Source organism: Eptesicus fuscus, chromosome 2 (assembly GCF_027574615.1).
Source record: "Eptesicus fuscus isolate TK198812 chromosome 2, DD_ASM_mEF_20220401, whole genome shotgun sequence".
In the NCBI taxonomy this organism is placed as follows: Eukaryota; Metazoa; Chordata; class Mammalia; order Chiroptera; family Vespertilionidae; genus Eptesicus; species Eptesicus fuscus.
In genome coordinates, this window is record NC_072474.1 from 84,077,697 (window position 1) to 84,088,693 (window position 10,997).

The window sequence follows — 10,997 nt, forward strand, 5'->3', positions numbered from 1 at the left end:
AACAAACGAGCTCTATCAAGACAGGGAGTTCATTGTTCTGGAATATAAACGGTGCACAAAATATCAAGATCAAATATTGAGAAATGTTGAGATTGAGTTGAGTCAATTTAAGTAAAACAGAACAGGCAGAAGTAGTCATCTAGAAATAACTCATTAAAATTTTAATAAGTTAAACTGTTTACAGCACACACACAAAACATCTTTCCCATGTCTTCCAATTAGAGCCTTAAATAAAAATAATCAAATAAAACAATTAGAAATTCGGGAAATCAGAGAACACGGCAACTTAGGCATAAAAATAGAAAATAATATGTCATAATATTTTACACTAATGAAAATGATGAAACTATCATTTGCTTGATGTCTATTCGCCATGGCATTTCTTATATGACATTGCATTAGTTTACATAGTCTACCATTGAGCACCCACTATGCAGTAAGACTTGTATTGGCATTGTCATGCAACAGCAAGTGAAGACCTGTCTTTGCCCTTGGGAAGCCTTCACCAGTTCCTGACATGGACGATGTCCACAGTATTGGAACTGATGGGCACCCAAAGATATAGTTGCTAGTGAAAAGACCCTTGTCGCGACACAAGCCTCTATCCTTTTAGCCATTGCGTTTCTTTTTGAAAGGAACATCTTAATGGTCTCACGGATAGGGCACTAATCCCTTCTACAGGAGTAGCAGGTCCAGATCCCAGCAAGGATGCCAAGTAGTTCTTTTTTCTGGTTTGTAGTATTAAAAGTCTAAAATATTTTTTAGTCTATTTTCAGAAAGTGTTTTATGTAGAGGCATGTTTGTCATACTCTTCTTTCTAACAAACTTCCACTGAGCACCTATTTTACACAAGGCAGAGTGTTGGAGGCTCTTGGAAAAAGTGGACCCAGTTCCTGCTCTGCAGAAGAGGATACTATGTGGGGCTGTCAGATGTAATTGCTGTAAGAAGGCACTAACACATGCTGAGGGGGAGAGGGGAGCGAGGCTATGGGGGTTGAGTAACATCTTCAGAGTGGGCGTAGGGTTATGCTTGCCTTGGAAAGTCGGCTCTTCGTACGGCACTGGCGCTCTCTGTGTGTTTTGAGAAAGTTTTCTTTTGTACCTGTTTTTCCACTTTACAATGAATGTGGGTAATGTTGTCCAGTCTGGAGGTACAGAGGCCATCCGGGTGGGGGTGGCTTGGCTAGTTTTCCAGGCAAGACCCCATAGATCGGTCTTCCCGTGGTGAAATCACCCGACTCCCTAATCTTAGCTTTGTGACCTAGGCCCTTCACTTTCTCAGCCTGCCGAAAGTCTCCTGACCGGCGTGATCTGACTCAAACTCACAACACTGGCCAAATGATCCATTTATGATGGGGGCTGCTCTTTCACGGTGACATGTTTACATCTGCCCTCCAGGAAGGTCCTCCTGGTTTTCAAAATATCTGAAAGCCATCGTGGACATAAGTCAGTTCGTTGCTCTTTAAGCACGAAGCCAGAGCAAAGGGAGGGTAATAGATGGCTGAAGTCTCAGAAAACAGTCATTTCTAACTCAGAGCAGGTTTCTGCCCTGAAGTAGCATTTCCTTAGGGTTGGTATTTTCTCCCTGGACAGTGTTAGATGGGCATTGCCAACTTTAGTTATCCTGATCCCCATTTCCATTAATGTATGTAGACTACCCTCTCATATTGCAACATTCTTTATTAAAGAGAAGTTAATATCACACAGATACATTCTCTCTTCTTGTTTGGGGGCAAGAATCCTTATTTATGTATTTTTCAGTTTGGCAACCTTTGCATGTGTGTTGCCTTTTTTCAATCAAGCCATTTTCTTACCCCCCTTCCTTACCTACACCATACTGTCCTCATATACATGGCTTTCTCTGAATGGGGTAAATCAGACGGCTCTATGCAAGAAGTTATTTTTAAAACTTGCATTTTTCTTATTAAGATAGCTGTAAAAACACTGCTGGGGGAAATTAAGAAATAACATAGCACTATTCCGCACAAGCCTTTACCTGGATTTCAGCCGTTTATATTTTGCTCCTATATTGGTTTGTTCTCCATAAAACTCCCTTATGAAAACCTAAAAGAGATCTTTAGACCACAAACACAGTTGTGTCAGATGGCTATTCAAGTTCTTAATATCTTTTTTCCTTTGGGGTGTACTTTCCCAGACGCTATCCGCTGACTTCCTTATTAACTTGATCTTTAAATGCCCTTATATTTATTTGGCTTATATCCATGACTAAAGGCCATGCTCTCCATTTGCAGTCTGTGCTCAATTGATTAAAACCTTCTAAAAATGTTTCTTGTTGATCATGGATATTCACCTATTCCTTGAAGTTATAACCTCATCTATAATGCAAACATAATACCAGTACTAACTTATATTAGATTTTTTATCCACTGGTTCAGTCTCATATTACTTTCAGGCTCCCAACCATCTACATTCTTTAGTTCCAAAGGTAAGCAGTTGTGTTGTACTCTAGGAGTTAAAGAAGCTCTTACTATCAAGTGAGAATGATTGGAAACCTCCCAAAATGTTAACTTATGTTCCTCCTCCACAGCCCTGGGGAATTTCAGAGTGGCATTGTAGCAGATGCTGTCAGGGTCTCACCCAGATTCCTCCCCCTGCCATTTCAGCTCACTCTAGGCCACTTTCAGCTGCCAGTGTCTGCACCGGTTTGCCTGAGGGCTTTTCCAGAGCCATGCTCTCTGCCCAGATTCGAAGGAGCAGGCTAGAAGGAAGGAATGGAGAATATCCCTGAATACCCTCAGCCAAGGCCTGATGGGACCTTTCCTCTAGGGTGGGTAACTTTGAAGTGTGTATTACAGTTCCTCCCGGTTCATGGCACCACTAAGCTCCAGTTGCCCATGGTGCTAGCTGGCTCAATAACACAACCTTGACTGCTCCCTTCCTTTCCCTGGCTCACCTCCTCATTCCACCAGTGCTTTCTGCACCTCACAAGTAAACTGCCTGCACTTGGCTCCCTGTCTCAGGGTTTTCTTCTGAGCTCCAGGTGTGATGCAATGGAGAAGGGGAAGCTTCCTAGGACACAGTGTCTGGTACTTAATAATAATTGTTTTATGAATGCTTTCCAAAATATGTTCACATGTGTTCTCCCACTCAAGGTGACATATAAACCATGAGAGTTTAATACCCTGTAGTTAGTGCTATAATGGAGGTGTGAGGAATTTTCTGTGGGAGAATAGAGGTGAGCGAACTGTTCATCAGGATGGCATTGGAGGTGAAGGAGTAGTTTCAGAGAACGTTTTATTGATGGGGTGACATTGGATAGGGAAGTTGGAAAAGAGCATTTCAAGCAGAAGAGCTTGGAAAGAGAGAGAGGAAGAGAGAGAGAAATAGAGAGCGAGAGAGAGAGAGAGAGAGAGAGAGAGAGAGAGAGAGAGAGAGAGAGAGAGAGGTGAACAAGCTGTGAATACTGCCTCAGTGAAGGAACAATAAGCAGGAGCCTGGGTGTTTGGGGAGCAGTGACTGGGATGAGATGGGGGGAGGCCTCAAAAGCCATGCTGATGGGAGTTGGCCTCTTCCTGAAAGTGGTAGGGCGACATCAAAGGTTATTAAGCAAAGGAGTAACAGGATCAGCTCTCAGTATTAGCAAGTCTCGTTCCCCGATTTATATGGAATAACTACAGATACTTCAGACTATTTTTGGAGCTCAGTTTATAGATGGGGCAGGAGAAGGTGGTTAAGCATGTGGATGCCTTTATTGAACCCCAGCCTACTAATCATGTTACACAAATTATGTGATACCAAGCATGTCACTTACTAATCATGTGATACAAATAGCTAACATTTATTGAGCCTACTAAGTGCCCGGCACAGTTCTGAATGCTTTGCATGTACTAAGTCCTTTGTCCTTCAGAGTCTTCATCTATACAATGGAGATAACATTATTTCATGTCAAAAAAAGTATTATTTTATGACAATATTTCACGTGGCCGCCTTGCAAAATAATTACATAGGTAAGTTTATTTGTGTAAACTTCTTAGAATAGTGCCTTAAAACATAGGCAACGGGCGCTGAATAAATGCTCTTGTTGTTATACTCCCCTCTGCTCTCAGAAGAGCTCACATGAAGGGGGGGAATCTATGGTTTTCCGAGTTCCCCTACATCTGAATTCAGGCGTTACTGAACAGGACCCCTGACAGGCACCTGCCCGAGGTGAAGGATGGGTAGGAGGCTAATGTGGTGCAACATCACATAGTCTTACTTCCCTTATGGAGCTCTAAGTATTCTGTCCTCCGAAAAAGCTCTGTTCAACCTGGAGCAGAGCCTGTGCAGAGCTGTCCTTCAGTGGAGGTGCTGAAGAAGTTAGCATAAGTTCTTCAACAGCCAAGGCACCTAGGCAGTGTTTGAAGTGTTAGAATCTAGGAGAAAAAAAGAAGCATAAAATTAGCAGTGAGCCCCAGGGTCAGAATTTGGAGCAATGTCTGTCTGGTGTGTCTGACTCCACAGCTTCTGCTCCACTGTCTGTGGAGCTCTCCGTGGAGACTGCAGTGAGAAACCAGGAAGTGGCCGGGCAGAGGAGAAGAGTCACATGGCTTTGATTATCTGTAAAAAGGGTTGCTGAGCTTCCTTCTGGAGGGACCTGATGCCTGAAGCTTCAGGTTCTGGTTCTGAATGTCCCATTTGAATCAGGTATGACACCTTGAGGGACAGTGGAGACTGTGGAGTAAAAAGTCATCAAGCTTCTTATCCAGGCAGCTGATGAAAGTGCAGGTTCAGAATTATGAGTGTGGGCTGTAGGCACCCATGACAATTTTGGTTTAGAACCCAACTTTCAGAATTCTGGAAACAAATGAGGTATGGAAAGAGAGAGAGGTGCAGTGATATTTTGATTTAATTTTTACACTCAAGGTTTGAAGTAATTGTAATTCTTTCAGAAAAGCACTGCTTGCTTCTATGTATCCTTCCTGATTTTTATCTTTTTCACTGACTCTTCCATCCTGAGGCAAGCAGAAGAGGTGGAGCTCAACTTTCTCAATAAAACATGATGAACTTGAGTCTTTAGATATTTCATGCTCACAAGGAACAGTTGGGCCATTTTCAGGTTTCCTTAAAACAATGGTAGAAGACTACTTACCATTGATTGTGTCCATATCTATTGATAATTTCAGTACATATCCTTGCCGTGTGTGTGTGTGTGTGTGTGTGTGTGTATGTGTGTGTGTGTGTACATCTTTGATATCATGTGTATGCTGGTCTGAAACCTGTTCACTTTTTTGAATAATACACTATATTTAAAACTACTTTTGATATTCACCTAACCTTTAAATTTAAAAAGCAAAGGGGTGAGATGTAATTTTGCAGTTTGTGCTCCCCTGTGTTATGTAGGCAATAAATGGCATTTTTAATTTATGTGCTCCAGTCCTGCTTTTTAAATTCAAACTTAAGTATTTTTAAAAATAACAGATATAAACAACTTTTTATTGTTTGCTTTCTTCATAACCAATTACAATAAAAGAGAATTCACTTGTGTGAACAGTCTGGAAATTAAATTACCGCTTTTTACTACCCATATGGTTAACATTTTTATTATTTTAGGTAAAAATCTAAAACATTAAGCAGGTTAAGTATCAACTTAGGAAATAATATTATCAGTGAAGTAAGAAGCATACTTTAGAATCCCCCATGCTAATTATATCAGTTATACCAAGTCACAAAAATAAAAATGATTCAAATTCTCACCACACAGCATTCAGAAACCATCTGACTCTCCCTTTTGTCCATCTGGGGAGCATTTCTAAGTCCTACAAACAATTACTAGTATATAGGAGCAGCCTTACAAACTTCTAGAATAAAATGTTTGTTATAAAATCTATTTAACAAGAGGTGAGTCTGTGAGTTTATGTGTTTAAAAACATATACTTATGCATCTTATGGCCTTGCTACCCAAAGTGTGGGCCCTGGGCCAGCAGTATCCAGATTACCTGGGAGGCTGTTAGAAATGCAGAATCTTGGGCCCTATTCTAGATCTTCTGAGTCCGAGTCTACATTTTAATAACATCCTTACTCACTCATATGCACATTAAAGTTCGAAAGGGGTTGCATTGGGGAGATAAAATATATACTGAAAGAATATTTTTTCAAGGCTATTCCTATCTAATTGTTTATAGGACTTAGAAATGCTCCCAACATGGGCAAAAGAGAGAGTCAGGTGGTCTCTCTCCTCTTTACCATATTGATTCTCAAAATACTGAGAGGTCTCTGTCTCATGTGGAGGTATAAGACCTCCTTGGTTTGATTCCTGTCTTTACCATTATAATCTCTCTAAAACCTCAGCTTCTCTACCTGTATAAAAAATTAAAAAGGATCCCAAGTCAAATTTATAGAAGAGATTCCTTTATTAACTTTTGGTTGAGAATATGTTTGTATATTTTCAGAAAACAACTCCAAGACCATGTGGATTTCTGCAACAGAGAGGAATTGACAGGACTGCTCCTATCAAATTTCTTAATAGTATTACTCCTTTGGGAATGCCATGTCATAAATTAAAATTGAAAGACTGTCAAACCTCAGAGGGAAGGTAGGGGAGAGTGGGGGTAAGGGGGAGAGATCAACCAAAGGACTTGTATGCATGCATATAAGCCTAACCAATGGACACAGACACCGGGGGGTGAGGGCATGAGTGGGGGGGTGGGAGGCAATGGGGGGATAAAGACACATATGTAATACCTTAATCAATAAAGAAAAAAAAAGAACAGACAAATCATTAAAAATTGGTTATCTTATCCCAACACCATCATCTTTCAAATAAGCAGGGGGGGAAAATCCCAGAAATGTTTTTTTCTAACTCCTATAGTTAGATAAGGACAAAATAAAAGACTTATTTATCTTTGAATATAACCTTATACCTTTCACAGTAGGTACTTCATGAATTAAATTTACTTGCACCAAGAAAGAAAGAAAGAAAGAAAGAAAGAAAGAAAGGAAGAAAGAAAGAAAGAAAGAAAGAAAGAAAGGAAGGAAGGAAGAAAGAAAGGAAGAAAGAAAGAAAGAAAGAAAGAAAGAAAGAAAGAAAGAAAGAAAGAAAGTGCAATCATCATGCTACTGAGAAATCTTAATAGTAAATGGGTACTAGATTTGTAATGGTACTAGATTTATTATCACAACATTGCGACCTAATATAATCGAAGCTTAAGTATTAACAGGATCTGCAGAAGGAGAGGTGGTTCTGATTCCAAGAATTGATTTGTCCCCATCTGACACTGGCCTCCCATTTAAATTAATTCGAAGACAGTTTCCTGTGATGCCAGCATTTATGATGACTATTAATAAATCACAAAGACAAACTCTAGAAAGAGTAGGAATATTCCTACCTGAATCCATTTTCAGACATTCTCAGTTATATGTTGCTTTCTCTCAAGTTCAAAGAGTGTGTGATGTTAAAGCTAAAGTTGTAAATACTTCATCACAAGGGAAATTAGTCAAGCACTCTGAAAGTGTTTTTACTCTTAATGTGGTATACAGGGAGATATTAGAATAAGTTTAATCAATTTATCAGTCATTGTTTTTATCAATGTTTTTATATCATGTCTTTGTTGTTATATCAGGTGTTATTTATTTATTTATCAATTTATGTATTATTTTCATATACATTTTACTAATTTTCTTTCAGCTCTGACACTTCTATTATAGAGAAAGGGTGAATAGTGATCTTAAAATATTTCTTCTAATTAATTTCCTTTCTTTTTTGTCTTTCTTTTTTTTTCTTTATTGATTAAGGTATTACAAATGTGTCCTTATCCTCCCATTGACCCCCCCCCCACTCCCCTTCATGCCCTCACCCCGCTGGTGTCTGTGTCCATTGGTTATGCTTATATGCATGCATACAAGTCCTTTGGTTGATCTCTTCCCCTTACCCCCAACCTCCCCTGCCTTCCCTCTGAGGTTTGACCATCTGATCAATGCTTCTCTGTCTCTGGATCTGTTTTTGTTCATCAGTTTATGTTGTTCGTTATAATCCACAAATGAGTGAGATCATGTGATATTTATCTTTCTCTGACTGACTTATTTCACTTAGCATAATGCTCTCTAGTGCCATCCAAGCTGTTGCAAATGGTAGCAGTTCCTTCCTTTTTACAGCAGCATAGTATTCCATTGTGTAGATGTACCACAGTTTTCTAATCCACTCATCTGCTGATGGGCACTTAGGCTGTTTCCAAATATTAGCTATGGTGAATTGTGCTGCTATGAACATAGGGGTGCATATATCCTTTCTGGTTGGTGTTTCTAGTTTCTTGGAATATATTCCTAGAAGTAGGATCACTGGGTCAAATGGGAGTTCCATTTTTAGTTTTTTGAGGAAACTCCATACTGTTCTCCACAGTGGCTGTACCAGTCTGCATTCCCACCAGCAGTGCACAAGGGTTCCTTTTTCTCCGCATCCTCACCAGCACTTGTCATTTGTTGATTTGTTGATGATAGCCATTCTGACAGGTGTGAGATGGTACCTCATTGTCATTTTGATTTGCATCTCTCGGATGATTAGTGACTTTGAGCATGTTTTCATGTGTCTCTTGGCCTTCCTTCTGTCTTCTTTTGAAAAGTATCTATTTAGGTCCGTTCCCCATTTTTTGATTGGGTTGTTTATCTTCCTTTTTTTGTTAAGTTGTATGAGTTCCCTGTAAATGTTGGAGATTAAACCCTTATTGGAGATAACATTGGCAAATATGTCCTCCCATGCAGTGGGCTTTCTTGTTGTTTTGTTAATTTCCTTTCAATGTGCATGAATCAGTGCACTGGGCCATTAGTTTTTAGATAATGGTTGCCAAACAAGGGAACTTTAAATACTCAAATTTTCAGAAAGTTCATTCATAAAACAAAGTTTTATAATATAACTTTAAATTTTCACTTTTAAGTTACTTGTACTCCTGTACACACACAAAAAAAGCATTTAAATAAGCATTTCATTGATGTTATTTTTAATATAATTTATGATGGGTGTGTAATTTTCAGGCACTTTTGTAATGTTTAGGAATCCTTGACTTGGGGAGATACAGGATCTGGGGACTGTCTATAGCCATTTACATTTATCACAGTCACTGATAATCCAGCTGAGTTTAAGTTTCGTTCATGAATCTAAAGTTGTTCAGGATAAAGTTAAATAATTCAGGATGCCTGCAATATGTCATTTTTTGGTGTGTAAGATTCAAAAGTGAGTCAACTGAATTTCAAGATATTACAGTTAATAGCCAAGAAAAGTAACACTTCAATTTTATCTCAGGCTTAGAAATATAAAAGGGCTCTCATGAAGTCATATCCGCACAGAGGAGAAAGTCACAGAATTAAATCATCAATCAAACCTTGGGAAGAAAAGAGATATTATCCACTTGATATCTTTATAAGTTTTAAATGAGTATTGTGTGTGCTTGCAAATGAAAGTCTGGCTGTCAGAGCTACTGATGGACAATGGGAGTCATCTCATCACCATCTCAAGAGAATGTTCATAATTCTTAGGGATGATGCATAGAATGAACTGTTTTCTCTGAACTGTCCTTTGACATAAGAATGATCAGTTATCTTGTGTGACTGGCTCTAGACGGTGTCCTTTTTGAGGTTTCCGTATTGTCGTTTAAAAAATTGCAACCATTATAGATGAGAATGGTAATGTTTGGCAGTTTTGATATTATTGATAAATATAAAAATTAATTTCTAACTAGAAAGAACAAAAGTAATACATTAGAAGTCTATATAGTAAAAAGATAATGTTTATTTCTCACTTATTCATCTATCATCTGGGCAAGTTTTTTAGTCTCAAGATACTGAAAACAATGCTAATGATTTAATAAATTTTTTTTTTTAATTTCTTTATTGATTAAGGTGTCACATATTTGTCCTCATCCCCCCATTCCCATCCCACCCCTCTCCCCACGCATGCCCCAATCCCCTGTTGAACTTAACCGTTGGATAGGCTTATATGCATGCATACAGGTCCTTTGGTTGAACTCTCCCCCTCCCCCCACCCTCCCCCTACCCTCCCCTATCCTCCCTCTGAGGCCCGATAGTCCGATCGATGCCTCCTTGCTTCTGGTTCTGTTCTTGTTCCTCAGTCTATGTTGTTCATCATTTCCTCTAGATGAACGAGATCATATGTCACTAGATATATACTAATAAGAACTGAATGTGAGACGAGCAATAATATTTATGCTGACAGGCAAATGAATCAATCTGTACCAACAGTTCTTTTGAGACCCAATTTCGATGTCCAGTAGTTCCTTATGTGTACATGTCAGCACTGACCCCTCAGCTCTGGATGGTGGACAAATGGTGGTAATGGAGGTCCGACTCCCTCTGGTTTGGTCTCGGCTGAACCCAGGGGCACGGCGTCACCCGGACTAAGGGGCACGTGGCCTCACCCATACCCAAGGGGCGCGTGGTCTCACCCGGGCCTGGGACCCAGCCTCACCCGGATGGATCCAGGGGCGCACGGCCTCACCCAGACCCAGGATCTGGCTTCACCCGTACCCAGTGACGCTTGGCCTCTCCCAGACCCAGGGGCACGTGGCCTCACCCGGGCTTAGTTGCACAAGGCCTCACCTGGATCCAGGGACACATGGTCTCTCCCGGACCCAGGGACGCTTGGCCTCTCCCAGACCCAGGGCCACTTGGGCTCACCCGGGCCTAGGTGCACGAGGCCTCACCCGGATCCTGGGACACATGGTCTCACCCGGACCCAGGGATGCTTGGCCTCTCCCAGACCCAGGGCCACTTGGGCTCACCCGGGCCTAGGTGCACGAGGCCTCACCCGGATCCAGGGACACATGGTCTCACCCGGACCCAGGGACGCTTGGCCTCTCCCAGACCCAGGGCCACTTGGGCTCACCCGGGCCTAGGTGCACGAGGCCTCACCCGGATCCAGGGACACATGGTCTCACCCGGACCCAGGGACGCTTGGCCTCTCCCCGACCCAGGGCCACTTGGGCTCACCCGGGCCTAGGTGCCCGAGGCCTCATCCGGATCCAGGGACACATGGTCTCACCCAGACCCAG